The sequence below is a fragment of the Nycticebus coucang genome, chromosome 10, assembly GCF_027406575.1.
Source record: "Nycticebus coucang isolate mNycCou1 chromosome 10, mNycCou1.pri, whole genome shotgun sequence".
Taxonomy (NCBI): domain Eukaryota; kingdom Metazoa; phylum Chordata; class Mammalia; order Primates; family Lorisidae; genus Nycticebus; species Nycticebus coucang.
The window spans coordinates 48,122,944-48,139,983 of NC_069789.1; positions in this window are offsets into that span (position 1 = coordinate 48,122,944).

The following is a 17,040-nucleotide window of genomic DNA, read 5'->3' on the forward strand; positions in this document are numbered from 1 at the left end:
GCTGCAATAAATAATCTACTGCAAATATTCTTATGATAAAATGATTTTTTTCTTCTGTGTAAATGCCTAGTAGTGGGATTGAGGGATCAAAAGAGAGATCTAATTTGAGATCTTTGAGGATTCTCCATACTTCTTTCCAAAGAGGCTGTATTAATTTGCAGTCCCACCAACAGTGCAAGTGTGTTCCCCTGTCTTCACATCTGCACCAACATATGCAACTTTGGGACTTTGTGATGTGGACTAATTTTACTGTGGTTAGGTGATATCTCAGGGTAGTTTTGATCTGCATTTCTCTGATGATTAGGGCTGATAAGCATTTTTTCATATGTTAGCCATTTGTCTTACAGAAGGTTCTATTCATGTCTCTTGCCCAGTGATCTATGGGATTGTTAGCCTTTTTTCAGTTGTTGATTAATTTGAGTTCTCCATAGATCCTAGTTATCAAGCTTTTGTCTGATTCAAAATATGAAAATATCTTCTCCCATTCTGAAGGTTGTCTGTTTGCTTTGATTTTTGTCTCCTTAGCTGTACAGAAGCTTTTCAGTTTAATTAAGTCCCATTTATTTATTTTAGTTGTTGCAATTGCGATGGAAGTCTTCTTCATAAAATCTTTCCTGAGGCCAATATCTTCAAGTGTTTTTCCCACACTTTCTTGGAGGATTTTTATTGTTTCATACCTTGGATTTAAATCTTTTATCCGTCTTGAACCAATTTTTTTTTTTTTTGCAGTTTTTGGCCAGGGCTGGGTTTGGCATATGGGGCCGGCACCCTACTCCTTTGAGCCACAGGCACCATCCCATCTTAAATCAATTTTTGTGCATGGTCAAAAGTGCGGGTCCAACTTCAGTCTTTTACATGTAAATATCCAGTTCTCCCAACACCATTCATTGAATAGGGATTATTTTCCCCAGTGTGTGCTCTTATTTGGTTTATCAAAGATAGGGTGGCTGTAAGATGTTAGTTTCATCTCAAAGTTTTCTATTCAGTTCCAAATGTCTATATCTTTATTTTTGTGCTGATACCATGCTATTTTGTTCACTATGGACTTGTAATATAGCCTAAAGTCTGGTAGGGTAATGTCCCTGGCTTTGTTCTTATTACCATAGGAGGAAATCTTTTGGACCTGGAGGTAGGCAAAGATTTCTTAAGACACAAAACCCTTAAATTATAAAAGAAAAAAAAAGATGAAAATTGAAACCTATTAGAATTTAAAGCTTTTGCTTTTCAAAAGATACCATTAAGAAATAAAAAGGCAAGCCACAGAATGAAAAAAATTAATGCTTGCATTTAACGAAGGAATTGCACCCAGTATATTCAGTATGAAGAACTCTTACAACTCAATAAGACAATCTAATTTAAAAATGTGCAAAAGAGTTGAAGTCACACTCCATAAAAGATCTACAAATCACAAAGAACATGAAAAGACAGTCAAAATCATCCAGGAAATGCAAGTTATCCTACAATGAGATACAGCTGCATATTCAGTAGACTGTGTGAAATTAAAAAGACTTGTAATACTAAATATTGTTAAGGGTATAGAATGACCAGAATTCTCATATACTACTTGTGGAACTGTAAAATGGTAGCACTTCTTTAGAAAGTGGTCAGTTTCTTAAAAAGGGTAATATGATCTGCCTTCCATATCACCAGACTTTCTACTCTTAAGTATTTACCCAAAAGGAATAAAAATATATGCCTATGAAAAGTATTATGAAGTATTATGAAAAGTATTATGAACAGTTTGTCATGATCCGAAATAGCCCCAAATTGAAAATAATCTAAATGTCTATTAATGGTCATGTCCAACAATGATCAGTTTATTTGTCAGAAATAGCCCCAAATTGGAAATAAATAAATAAATTATACCATGTGATACAATATAATATTACTCAGCAATAAAAAAGAATGAATTATTGATGTTCACATAGATATGGATGAATCTCAAAGTGATTATGTTAAATGAAAGAAGCCAATACAAAAGACCCCATGCTAGATGATTACATTAATATAAAATTCTAGAAAGTGCTAAGTAATTTATAACAGCAAAAAGCAAAGTGTGTACCCTTTGTCTACCCCTTCTTTCTGGGGGACACAACTGTAATTACTTCTGTGTGTGTGTGTTTGTGTGTGCGTATGAGAGTGGGAGAGAAATTAGGAGAGGGAGAGAGAGACAAGACAGAGAAACAGAGAGAGAGAGAGAGAACCAAGGAGGAAGAGACTTGAAGATTTCAAAATGAGAGGGGATTTTTGGTCAAAAGTCCCAGAGGCAGAAGGTCCAGCATAAAGGTCGGCCTTGGTGAGGACAGCAGCCAGGACACAGGGGAATCTGAGGTGGACACGTGAGAGGCTGAAGTAGGTGTGTCTCATGGCCTCAAATGTTCCATGAACATACAACGGCATCTTCTGAGAGAGTGCACTGGATGGGAGCAGTAGAGAGTGGACGTGCTATAGAAATCAACAAAAGATCAATTAAAAATTCGAGAAAGGAGAGGATCAAGGAACGGGCAGCATATTCCAGACCAAAGCAACCCTCTGCATGCTATCAGTGAGGTTTCATGCTCACCTTCTCCTATGATGTGCATGAAGGATGGTGCTGCTGTTGAGTGTGAGTTATCAGCTCCACCTTAATTCTTCACAGGTATTTGGCAACTGTCTAGTCTTTCATTGTGAAGAAATTAGGAAACAGAGTCACTTATGCTCTGACTGTGGATAGGTCTTTGTCTGGATCTGGTGTCTCTCCAGCTGATGGAGGCTTGGTACTCATGGTGTAGATTCATCTCCATCAAGCAACTTCCCCCTTGCTAGAAGGATTATATTATTTTGCATCTAATGTGTCTATTAAGGACTCTGCTTTCTATTGGCAGAAAACGTAGTTTTGCTAAGGAGAATCCCATGTGCCTACTAAGTGGGATGTGAGGTTGGAACTGTGGCAGAGAAGATCTATGCCAAGTAAATTTTATTATAATGACTTTGGTCTGTGTCATCAGTCTTAGATAATTGTGCTGCAGCAGACACGACTTTCTTCCAGAGGCAGACTGTTAGAATGCATGACATAATAATGCCATGTTGTAACTTGACCTAGCCCTCACTGTGAGTCAGGGTACAAATTCACAGGCTCCTATAACTACTATAAAATTATATATCAACCAGTATTGGGGGGTGAGGCATCAACCCAAAAATATATTGTAAAATCATGCCCAAAGGAAATAAACTCTTAGAGATCCCCGGCCTCCTATAAAGAGGGCAATTAACAGATTATAAATGGGGTACATTTCCGATATTTTAATTGGGGATTTTTGAATTTAAACTTAGGTTTCAGATACTCCTAATTTTATCATTATTGGAACTACTAAAAGATACCTTTACTCCTATTTTTTTAAACTCAGTAGAAAATATATAGATAATATTGCTGAGTGATACTTTCCAAATGTTAGTAACTGATCTCTGTGTATCGGTTGTACACTTGATTAACTTTAATTGCCAAGCCGGCAAAAAAGAGCACCTTTACTGTTTTTTTTGATGTTTTGTATTTGATCATCCTTGTAGTAGAACTTAAAAAAGAAAATTGGCCTCAGGACAGAATAATTAGCCAACTAATTACTTAAGGTTGGTTTGTATTTTTATTTTCAAGGCATTTATTGGTCTTAACTAGAATATTCTACTTTCTTTCAGAGCATTAGGGCTCACAAAGGGGAGGTGAGGTACTGAGGGAGAGGTGCCGTCTGTTGGTGGGGAGGGAGGGGGAGAACTGGGTGTGGGGTCCAGCAGGGCTGGCTTTAATCCTGGCTGGGCAATAGCCTTGCTTTTTGTGTTGTTGTTTTGTTTTTCATTTACTTGTTTGTATTTTTAAGCTAAGAATGAAATTGAACAGTCTAAAGTGCTAGAAATTGCTAGGTGTAGAGAAATGTCCTAAGGGCCCCTGGAAGCATAAAAGACCCAGGATCTATATGGAGGAATTAGGCTTGGAAAAGTCTCTTCCAAGGGTTTTACATTTAAGTCTTACAGTAAGTCTGTGGGGTAGGTATTATTATCATTCCTATTTTTCAGGTGAAAAACCTGAGGCATGGAAAGATTAAGTAATATGAACACATATTCACAAAGCTGGAAAGTGGAGGAACAAGGATTGTTTTATTCAGGCAGTGTAGGCTAGACTCTTGTAGATGTGTTATAATTAGGTAATACCAAAGGTTGTTAGCATAGTGTCCATCATATAATAGATACTTAATAAGGGCTCCAGAAATGTTAGATAGTAGTCATTGATTTGGATCTCACAGTAGAGAGAGTGTCAGTTGGCATCTATAGATTTTAAGGTCTTAAACCAATGACAGTGGTAACAGTATATGAGGTCTGACGGTTAAGTTTGTAAACTTGCTGCAGAGTGTTTCCGTTGGCAGCACTGTGCAGAGTTTGGTAAGGTTTCATAAACTTGGTATATCAGTGTCTCACAGCTGTGGTCCTGTCGCCATGTGGCAGTGTCTTGCTGAGTGGTGTTCATTGTTACTGAGTGTTTTTGTGTGCTGTCACAAGAAAGTCAGAGCTTGAACTGGAGCAATGAACAAACATTTGTAAAGTTCCTGTTAAACTTGGCCAGAGTAGAAGTGGAATTAGGGACTTGTTAGTCCGCATCGAGGGACGGAATGCCGGGAAGAAAATAGTAGTGTACAAATGGGTTGAACATTTTTCTGAGGGGAGAGAAAGCATCACTAACAAAGGGAGGTCAGGGCGCCAGAAACCAGGAGAACTGATGAAAACATTGCAAAAATTCATCAAAATCCTCAAAAATCATTGGCTGGCTATGAGAAGCGCAGCACACCAAGTTAACATCCATAGAGATACAGTTAGGAAAATCTTTACCTGGCATGAGAAAGGTGGGCTCTTGACATCTCAGCAATGTACCAGCTCACCCAGCACTGTCTGTGAGGGGGGTTTAGCCAGTAAACAAACAACTATTGGAACACTCTCCCTACTCACCTGATCTGGTCCCCAATGACTTTTTAGTTGACCCAAAGGTAAAGGAAATATTGAAAGGAAGACATTTTGATGACATTGAGGACAGCAAGGGTAATACAATAGCTCTGATAGCCATTCCAGAGAAAGAGTTCCAAAATTGCTTTGAAGGGTGGACTAGGTGCTGGCGTCAGTCATAGCTTCCCAAAGGGTATACTGTGGAGATGACCATAGCGATATTCAGCAATGAGGTATGTATCACTATTTCTAGGGCGAGTTCTTGAACTTCATTCTCAGGCCTCATAAATGGGCCATTAATGAACAAATGCCAATTTGTTCTTGTGTGCTATCCTCAGTGTGGTCGCTATAAGACCCCTACCAATGTGGGACCAAACACAGGTATGTGTGAAAGGCACAGGTGAGGTGGCAAAGGAGAAAACCTTATTCCCCCAAATCACATGGGGATAGGACCTCAGTTTTTGGTTTTCTCTCATAATTTTAAACAAGCATTTACATCAATAACTGTGAGGTGGAAATGCAGAGACTCAAACCCGTTAGGTAACACACGTGAAAAGCAATCATGTGGCCATTAGCCTCAGATCAATAACTGCAAAATTGAGAAAGGAATTCTAACTAGTGACTTATTTTCTTACAGACCCTTCATTCCCAGATGTTTTATTAAAGCAGTTTAATGTAAGGGCAAAAGATTTGGGTGGGTAAGGGGGCTGGGAGAGGGAGAGAAGTCTCAGAGGACTGATGGGTTTCCTAAGACTGAATACTCAATGGCGGCCTGTGTTTCCCCAGGTATGGAAGTGGTGGAGGGATTGATTCTCGGGGCCTTTGCTGCTTCCTGTGGCTGGGGTAGAGGTGGGTAAGGTGCGCACTTTACTTAATAAATTTACTTTTGCAGGGTGCATCTTGCTGGATGAGTTGGTGAAGAACCATGCTTAGTGGTAAATTTGTTTAAGACATTCAAGCAAATTTATAACCTTTCTCCGCTCACATAAAACTGTTTTGTTTTGTTTTTTAACCCAGTCTCTTATTTGAATTTGTTTTCTTTTTCTTTCCTCTTTAAATTTGATACCTTCTAGACCATCATTATGTAAAGAAGGCCTGTGAGTTTCAAGCAGATTTTCATTTCATCTTATTTTTTCACTCTTTAACATTTTTATCTCTTGCATGTAACTTTGGGAAAACCGTGTCAGGGCTTACATAGTTAATAAAAGCAAACGAAAGCGAATAATCACCTTTAGTACTTCTTTCAGCAGATTCTAATTTTTTAATGGAGAAAATGCATTCTTAAATTAAATATGCATAATAAGGAATCCTAATAATAAGAATAAAGTGGAGTATGTGAGAATGAATCCAGGGTTGTAAGCAAAATGCATTTGACTTGCTAAGGATAAAAGCTGGCTTGAATCAGTAAGAATCAGTGCAAAAAAGAAAAGCCTCATAATGTTCATAAATTGTCCATAATTGTATGGATTTTAAATATAAAAGTTGGCAGTGGCAAAAGCTAAAAGCCATTAGGAGAGATACTATTGTGCAATGCACCAGGAACAGCAAGTCACAATCTTATGAAAAAAAAAAAAAACCCTAGCTAGAGTTTTCTAAAATTTTGATAACCATACTTGAGACTTGTCTTGATGTTTACTACAATGTGTGCATTGTTCAGCATGGCATGGCCTAATGCATATAGGATTCATATTTGAAAAGAGCTACTAATTAACATGAATAGTCTTCTTTCGTGAAGGTCGTTTATTGCAAAGTTCTTTCCCTCAACAACAGCCATTAGTTTGAGAGACTAGTCTGTTTTCTCCTTGACATTGGGTCATAGTTTTAAAGCGTCTTTTTCTTATGCCAAGAAGCCATAAAAAAATAATAGTTAAAGGCAAGAGAGAGTTAGAGAAAAGAAGAGAACAGATGGGCTCAGAAGAAGGAGGGAGAGAAGGAAAGTCATCTTTCTCTTATGGAGAAATACATTTCGCCCCCAAGCTATTCATTAAGCTGTTATTCTACCATCAACTTCTTGTTACTTAAGCGTTATTTTGCTGACATTATTCAACTCTATTTCAAATGGTGTTTTCTTTGAAAACCGTGTTGGCTAATACTTTTCTAGAATTCATTGAGATTGTCCCTGAAACGTTTTCCAGATATGCAAAAGCACTTTGGGGCTTTGTTCTACGATTCTGCACTGAAAGTGGAACTTTCAGGACGTTCCACTGATTCAAGCTGGAGTCTGGCAGGTTTTTTTGCTTAGATATTTCAAGAAACTTAGCCAGGATGAAGGGACTCCCAAAGTTTGTGGCAAAACAATATTGCTGTATTTCAAAAATGTCTCCTAGCTAAATACCTTCAGTTGAAACTTTGTCTCCATTTGTAATGGCTGACTTTGTACCTCAAGGTGGCTAGCTGTGATACACAGTAGTTTAGGTAAAGAGGAGCCTGCAGGTTGCTGTGAAGGTTTTTTTTTTTTTTTAAAGATATAATTAACATTTAAAGCAGTAGACTTCAAATAAAGCAGATTGACTCCCATGAGGTAGGTGGGCTTCATCTAATCGGTTGAAGGACGTAAGAGCAAAGACTGAGGTTCCCCAAAGAAAATGAAATTCTGGCTGGGGACTACAATATGGAAATTCTGCCTAACTTTTCCAGTGTGTAGATCGCAGACTCGAGACAGCAGCTCCAATTCTTCTCTGAAGAGGCCCCACAAGCAGGTGAACTAATTTCTTAAACTAATTTCTTAATCAATCCTGTATCTCCATCCTTTTGCTTTGATTTATCTGGAGAGCCCGGCTTAATCTAATACAGTACACCATTTAGGTAAAATTCATGGCAAATGTTTGGTGCAAAAGATATTCTTTTAACCTCTTGCCCCTAAAATAGAACTGGATTTTGGGCCAACTTTGCATGATGCAACAAAATGATGGAAGAACTGGTCGCCACTTTGTTATTTTGCCTGCTTGCTACCGAATAATTTATTTGATAAGCACTACATTATTTTTGCTGCTTAGTCTGGTTAGAAAAAGCTCCCAAGAATTTGCCAATTGCGTACATTTTTTTATGCGTGAAGATCGTGGAAGTGTTGTGTGGCTATTATCGGAATCAACTGAATCACCTCAGGGAAAATTGGCTTTAGGAGGTATCGGCAGAAGTTCTCATACTGGATTTGTAATGTATACCTTTTTATATTATTTTAAGTTAAGTATTTCACAAGTTAAAATGAAATAAAAAGCATCCAATAGTCTCATCACCCTGACCCCCTCCCCCAAACCTCTCACACCATTAAAGGGACCCCAAAATGGCAGGTGGTGGGGAGGCCGGCCCTTAGCTAGCATCCTTCCTGTCTTCCTGATACCCTCATTAATGGAGTCAGGCTGCAAAGTCATATATTTGTTGATGGTTCTTCACATCTGAGGCACACTGTTTTATACGCGTTTGTTATGGGATTTTCCCTGGAGAACACAAGGTTGCAGGTGGTGTCTATAACCTGAAGCAGAATGTGACATGTACCTAAAACAAGGCTCTTTGTGACTGAAAGGAATGGAGAGATCATATCCAGCTCAGTGATGAGGAGAGGACAAGGCCCTCCTGAGAATGGAGCCCTTGGGTCAGGCACGAAAGGAAGCCAGGTTTTGGTGAGTGATTGGTGGAGAGAGGATTCCTTACCCTGGAATGTGTGGTGCAAAAGATATTCTTTTAACCTCTTGCCCCTAAAATAGAACTGGATTTTGGGCCAAGGGTAAGAGGATTCCTTACCCTGGGAATCCTCTCCCCACCCATCACTCACCAATTCCGAAGCAGACTAAGCAGCAAAAATAACATATGCGTTATCAGCAAAGCAGGGAGAGAAGAATATGAAGGTGAAAGTGGTCAGGAAGTACAGGCTGGCTTAGGCTATCTGGAGCTCACTGTAAGAGCAGCAGTAATTGTAGACTGAGGCCAGAGTGCAGAGGAACCAAAATTTCAAAGGACTAGGTCTGGAAGGCACTGGTGAGTCATTGAAAACGTCTAGGGAAGTGCTGGTTATTTTTATCAACTTCCTTTCCCCGCTACTGAACACACTACTTCAAACATCTTCGCTGGAAATGTCTGATTTTGTCATTAAGACATGGGTTTCTTAAAAATTAGACCTATTGCCTCTCCAAGTGGACTCTTGCCCAGTGCAGAAACATGACTGTTAGGGATAAAGCTGACCGGGGATAATGGGAAGGCAGTGGGGCTGTGGGTGAGAGGGAGTGAAGAGGCTGGGAATGCAGGAGTTTCCTCCATTGAGTGGTAACAAGGATGTTGCAGTGTGTTTTCTTGTTTGGGAGGCTTCATTCTTCACGGTTTGCTTGGCTGTCAGAATGCTTCATGTTTTTATTTGTGAACATACGTGGTGATCATCCTTAAGACAAAAAATCTGATGGCAGGTCCCTCGATGCTCTTGTTCAGAGCAGATGTTGCAATCAGAACTGGGCTTTCAATTCTCACCTCTGAGATGTTGTAAATTGCAGTAAGATGCATCTCCTCCACTCTTCATGTTTCACATGCATCTTATTACAGTGATGTTGGAGGAAAGAAGTTGAAATAGACAAACTTAGCTAATTTCTGCATCACCAAGACGGAGCCATTATCTGCATGGATGCAGTCACCCACCGCTTATATGATCATCACAATGGACAAATTCAACTCAACAGGGGAATCAAAGCCAGAGAGAGGCACACACTCAGGTCATCACCATGCAACAGCTTTGTGGAGTCATCAGGTTCAGAACAATCTAAACATCCTTTTCACGTTGAGAGACCAGACCAGAGTGATAAAGCAGAGAGGGACAGCCCCCAAAGTGTGTCTACATGTAGAACACAGTAGGGCTCATAGGATTGTGAATGCTGAGCTGGGAAACGTTTCCTCTGAGTGGGAAAAGAAGTTCTCCTGTCTTACTTATCATCCCAGTGAGACCCCCTGTGTCCCTGACGCGGGGCCATCTCACCTCTCCTTGAACTCCTCCACAGGCTAAGTCTGTACATTCCAACCTGTTGATGGGCTGTGTTGGGCATAGCCTAAGTCTGGATGGCAGGATGAAAATTGGATAAACAGTCACACTGACTCTGGGGAGATTTTTTTTTATGTAAACATCTGTTTCTTGAATTTGGCCATCGTGAGACCTAGGGGAAGGGGGAATACCAATTGACGACACCAGATTAAGAGGATATGGCCTCATTGTTTTTTCTGTTTCGGAAGTATAAAACCTGTCTTCTTCCAGCACTGCAGGGGGAGAAAACCCTTTCCAAGTTTCCTCTGATCATGGTTTTAAGCCCCAATTCTGGTTTAGGTGAGATCACATGGATGCTTTTTCTGGTACTTTGCTGCACTATCTCTGTAGCCTGTTTTGAAAGAAACTTTGTATTTCCATATAAAAATAGGAACTCAGAGTAAAGATGAGTGGAGCAATTGACAAGTAAGCACTTACCATGGGCCCAGTACTGAATAATATACTCAGTGTGCGAGGAGGGAAGTGTGTGCAGGAGTGGACAAGAATAAATCTTTGCACTTATGAAACTGAAAGTTTTGATAAGAAGATTGAGAAGTGGTAAGGAATAAGAAAAGCCAACTTATGATTTGGTATTACATCGCAAGATATTATCAACTATCATTGTTTGTAACAAGACGAGACAGAGTGGACCATAGAAGCTAAGGAAGATTTCAAAAAGGAAGTTTGAATTGTGCAGGATCTAAGGTCCTCGGAAGCTCTGACATTGCAGAACCGAGGTGAGAAGCATTTCTAGTGGGAACAGTTGCATGAGCTACCAATGAGTGATTTAGTCAACTTATTGTCCATTTGCTGAAAGTTAATTGTACGGGGGCATTTTTATCCCTATTTACCAATAGGGAGAAACTTGGTTATAAGCAAGTAACAGTTGACCACAACAACAGTAATGGCCGATACTCATTTAGCACTTACTATGTTCCAGGAACTAGTCTAAGCCCTTCATATATGTTAAGTTATTTAAGCCTCGTGACAACCCTATCAGGTAGGTACTACTCTTAAACCCCATTTAGATATGAAGAAAATGGTAACTGGCCTAAGGTCACACAGTCAGGCAATGGCCAACCTGGGAAGAAAGCCAGGCCTCTGGTTGCAAAGCTCCTCCTCTTCGATAATGAGGTCTGAGGTGTGGTGAGCACTGACCTGACCGTGCCAGAGGCCCCAGGTTTCAAGGTGGAGGAGGGTGTGTATGTGGTGAGGAGAGAACTGACTTATTCTCATTCTCAAGCAATTTTTTGTTTGACTGTGTGACAGCCCAGAATGAATTTAAAATGCCAGTCTGAACACCTGAATTCAGAGTATACAAATCCACTTAGAGACATCACTAGTACAGAAAATATTCCTCAAATCCTTTCAGGAGCCAGTGAAACTTGTCAGAATGTTGGTTGAAAACATCCAACAATCCTAGCCATCTCCCAGGGCCAGGACCACCTGGGAAGAGAGACACAAAAACACCTCCCTGCATCTCTGTCGTAAATAGAATCTGTGTTATTAATTTTAAAATACCCTTTAGTTCCCTGTTATTACCCCCTGCACAGGATTTGATCCCTGGTACTCAGTTAAGATACAGGATTATGCAGGCCCTTTTTGCATCTCTTGGTGGAACAACTAACCAACCTAACGGAAAATTTATATGATATCAAGCTGATACTCCGAACATGCGATATGGATAGTGACAGAAAGTGATGTGGTTAGAGCCCATTGAGGGTGGATTTCTCCTATCAGAATCCTCTTCCAGACACCATGTTACTAAAATCCCATCATAAATGATTTCTTACTTTATGTTTCTTTCTGTAACAAAGCCAACAAATCTTTTGCTTAAAGAGGCATTTAATTCGGTGCTTTTAAATATAGAGTTTTAATGAAAGAATTTTTCTCACATAAATCCTTGATTAAAATATGTCGATGGAAGATGAGTGACTCTGAGGAAATCTGGTGCCAGTGTGGAGGGGAACGTCTCCTACAGCTCAGCCTCTGCTTGCCCCTCCATGCCAGCCCCATATTTGGGCTGTAGAACTTAATATGAAAACTTGCATCTCAATTAGGACACAAGTAACAAAATTCCTTCTCACCAATGGCGTAAACTAGTGTTTTTCAACCTTTTTTAATCTCATGGCACACTTGAACCTATAAACTTCCACAGAACACTTAAATTATGTTGATCAAAAAAGAATATACTTACTGTGCTTTGAACTTCTTTCAAAAATAATTTAATTAATTACCTTTAAAAATTTTCACCACACACCTAAGATCCTCTCTCGGTACACCAGTTGAAAATCACTGGCGTAAACAAATATAATTTCATTTTTCTCATAAAAATAACAAGTTGGTTATAACTGGGTTATAGCTTTCATATGGAAGCCAAAAATTAGTTTCATAGTAGGGCTGAGTACATTGGATACTTTTTCTTCCATTCTTGAGATACTTTACTAAGAAGAATATGTTCTAGCTCCATCCATGTAAACATGTTCGCATTAATGTACACAGCTATGATTTAATATTAATAAAAAAATAAATAAATAACAAGTTGGATAGTAGTGGGGTCTCTTCAGTGAAGATCTCAGAACCAATGCCTCAGTGATTTTCTCACTTGTTAGCCTCATGATCTAAAAAGGCTGCTTCAGCTCTAGACATCACATTTTTGTTCACAGCAAGAAGACAGAAGGGCAGTGCCAGCCCCATCTGTCACACAAATTCAAGAAAGTAAAGGCGTTTTTGAAAACTTCCAGTTGACTTCGGCATAGGATTTGTTGGCCTGAAATATGTCCCATGGTCACCTAAGGTCAAAGGATTCTGGGAAAACAAATATTTAGTTAGTCTTTTGCCACCCCAAAGAATACTGGGCTTCTATTCTCCAGGAAGAATGCAGGTATAGTTATTGAATAGGTTCTTGACAGTGGCCTAAGAGTTCTTTTTATGTACTTCATCAAGGATCACAGCACATTTTAAAGTTTTCATGATAGAACTTGCACATAAAGTTAATTTATACTAGGAAACTAGTGACTTACCTTTTGAAGGGAGCAAGTACAAATAGGTTCATGTAGCTTGCATAGAAAGAATGCTGAAAAGAGACAAAGGTGTAAAGAAAATGCTAGCAAAACAGGAAAGATAAATTCCTGGCAATTCATTGGATTCTCCATGCAGTTTTGACTGAGTGCACATAATTCATCTAGTAGGATATCAGATTTTCTGGAACAATGAGTCTGTATGCAGCTTCTTTAAAAAACATAGTATTTTGTCTCAAGCATAAGCAGTTAGCTTGTTCAGCCAAATATGTTCACCTGATTATCCAGGGAACTGATCTGTTGAACTTAACTGATACATAATCATATAGAAGTATAAGTTAACTTAGTAAAATGTGTCTCAAGACACACACACACGTACACACACAGCTATAAAGAAAAAAAAACAATACAGGGTCCCTGCTCTAACGTTGCCTCTCCACTGAAAAGCAAATTCTACTCCCTTCCTTTTTCCTGAAGGGATAGTCAGGTGACAGTCCATCACATCTGTCTTTGGGTACAGCTATGAAATATTTTCAGTGGAGAATGAGCAGGGACTTGTGCTGAAAGACAGAACAAAAAGAAATTATTAATTGTTTCTCTTTGTTTATTTACTCTTTTGCTTCTGAAATAGTGTTAGTCTACTAAGAGATGCCCAATTAGGAGATATGCCAGATGGATAATCAATGTGATTTTAAATTTTTATGTAGAGAACAGAGTTGTCACTTGGACTTCTTCTTCTTCTTTTTTTTTTTTTTTGGAAGATGTTTTAGTTACAGTTAAAAACCAAATATCTTGCCTTAGAGGGTTACTGCTTCCATGCAATGAGGTTGGATATATTCTTTAATCCCTCTTCTATTTTTAAAAAATTGGTCTGTTGGAACAGAAGAGCTGAATGGGCCTACCAGAAGGAAGAGAAGAGCCACCCACAGCAAAGATGGGAACTGCTCATCATAATCAGCATTATAAAACAAGCAAACCCACATAAATTCTACTTTCTCTCCCTTGTTTCCCAACCACTTGAGATTTTATTGTTCTCTCCATTCTCAGGCTAGAAAAATGTCTAAAGGAAATATTTTCTGCATTTATATGTAAGCAAAGTGGGTGAAAAATTCAGCCAAAGAGATTGCCGACTGAGGTTCCTTGCTGAAGTCACTTTAGAAGGAAGGGCAGAGTTGTTGTAACTGTGGGTCCTGACACATTAGCGAGCTATGAAATCAATTAAGAGGGTTCTGACCATATGTAATTTCTTAGTCAAATAGAGTTGCATAGAATAGAATAAAAAATATGAATGTGAGTCTCATGCAGTAAAGATAAGTATTATTCACAAAACTTCTGTTTTTATTAATATGTATACCCCTATATAAATCAAATGTATTTACATGGTCACACTCAAAAAGTAGTATTGGGGTATGGGTGAGGGCAGTTCCTCATTGGCTGGTGACATCAGCTGGAGCTGATGTTAGGGAAGGGAGATGCATTTACTAACTCATGGCTCATAACACAATCAACTGTTTATACGCATCTTCATTATGTTCACATAATCTTCCTCATGAAGTTTAGAATACTTTTGCCAAGTTCTTTATTTAAAAATACCATTTGGAATTTGATTGGGTTTGCATTACATTTATAAAATAATTTGGGGAGAATTGACCTCTTTACTTAGTTGAGTGTGTGCTTATGCCCATTTGGTCTTTTTATAAACCTTTCTACTTTTTACTTTCTTATTAAGACACTCCTGTTTGGCATGCTCTGGTGCTATTCTGATATCTTTTTGTTGTTGTTGTTGTTCCATGTTGACGTCCTTTTACCAAGGAACACCCAAACTCTCAGGCTCCCTGAACTTGGCCATCTCCCAAGTAGTCCTGCCTCTGCTAACGCTGTTCCTCTGTGCAGGAAGCCTTTCCCTGCCTTTCTTCAGGGGCATTTGTGCACTTCTGCATTCCTATTGCTCAGCCATCCTCCCAGGCACAGCTGTCTCTGAACCCCAATATGATTTCCCCAGCAGCCTCCCACCCAGTTGCTGTGTCTCTCCTCTTACCATTACCCCACATAGCCATTGGGGTGATCTTTAAAAACATTACACAGATGATGTCGCTTTCCTCCTGAAGACACCTAACAGCTTGTTACCTTTTCAAAAATCCAAACATGTTTCAATATACACGGGACTCCCTGCCCACCGCTTTGACCTCCTTTCCCAAACCTTTCCTTGCCATCCATGTGACTTCAGCCACACCAGCTTTTTTCTAGCCCTTCCGCATTCCAAGCTGAACCTGCCTGTGCCCGGTGGGTCATTGGCTTTTCCTAGGATGCTCCTGCTCCAGAGGTTTACTGTTTACATGAATAGCCTGTTCTTGTCACGTGGGCACCACTTATAAGTTTGAGCTGGAAAGACTTTTCTGAACCCCAATATGAAGTGGCACTCTCCACACCTCTAGTCACTACCCGTCATCTTTTTTTTAACAGCTCTTATAGTATCTGGTGTTTCCCTTTTTGCTTCTTAATTATCTGTCCCCGCCCTCCCCACACAGTACCCTCTACTGTAAAGGAGGGTAGAGACTTGGTCTCCGTGACTGCCCCTAGCCTTTCAGAAGCACTGAATGTGTGATGAATTCTGGGATGGTCTCACCAAAGCAGGTTCTATACTAATTCAGAAAACAGTCCTTATCTTCAGAAAGCCTGAACTCTGAAGACAATGATGCTGTAAAAATTACTGACTCAGTTTTAGGAAACCATTTGATGCTGCAGACTTCTGCATGCACGTGTGTGTGACAGAGAGAGACAGAGAGAGAATACACACAAGCAGGACCCTTTAGAAATTAACTATTAAGAATATATTTTATGTGTTAGAAATACATTTTATTTATTTATTTATTTTTGAGATAGAGTCTTACTCCGTTGTCAATAGAGTGCTATGGTGCCTTAGCTCACAGCAACCTCAAACTCTTGGGCTTGAGCGAGCCTCTTGTCTCAACCTCCCAAGCAACTGAGACTATAGGCACCCACCAAAATGCCCACCTAGTTTTTCTATTTTTAGTAGAGATGGGGTTTTGCTCTTGTTCAGGCTGGTCTTGAACTCCGAGCTCAAGCGATCTACCTGCCTCAGCGTCCCAGAGTGCTAGGATTACAGGCATGAGCCACCATACCCGGCCTTAGAAATACATTTTAATCATTAAAAATAGTTTATTGTTAAGGATATATTTTAATTTGATTTTACAATGTCTTTTGAAGACTTTACTATAGGTAAACTAGGCACTCTGGAGAGATACTCAGATGAATAATCTTCATCCTTGAAGGAGAATGCTTTTAGTGAGATTAGGGGACTTTTAAAACCTAACAAGGCACTGGCCTTGGGCAGTGCCAAAGAGAATGCTCCTGGGCTGGCAGGTACTGGAGTTAGGGCTCAGGCAGCGCCAGCATTGCAGGGAACATTCTTGGCTTTTACATAATAAACCATTATGGGACAATCACACTTTAATTTATTTAAACTCATTTCAGATGAAATTAACATTTTCCCCTTGAAAGAGGAATTGGTCATTTGATCTTAACTCTGAAGCAAATCCAAAAAACGAATGAGACTTTCTAATGAAAATCCTGTGGTATATTCTAAAAATGAATATAATATGAATGAGATTCAAAAACTCCCCCCGCACCCTAGTGGGCTACCCCAATTCCACTTGCCTCCAGGAGCTGAGGCAGAAGGAGATTCTGTGGTTCTGCTTGCTGCCTGTGGCTGCCCTCTACTATGTGAGCCCTTTACAGGTGGCCCTTTAGCTTTGGCACTGGGTGATGCTTCTGTGCAGATTCATTCCAGGGTGTAGCAAGGTTGAGCGTATCTCCCCTTTAGGCCCTGAATTATTTACCTGGCAACCACATAAATCAATCTTACGTTTCTAAGACCCACAGAATCACCTCAAAAATAGAGTCCCTATACTGAATGAATAAGTAAATCTCAGTGCCCAGAAGTGGAGGATGGGAAATTGAAGACATGAGAGGAAAAATACTTCCAGATGGCAGGGAAAGTGCATTACTCTAGAACAATGGTTCTCAACCTTCCTA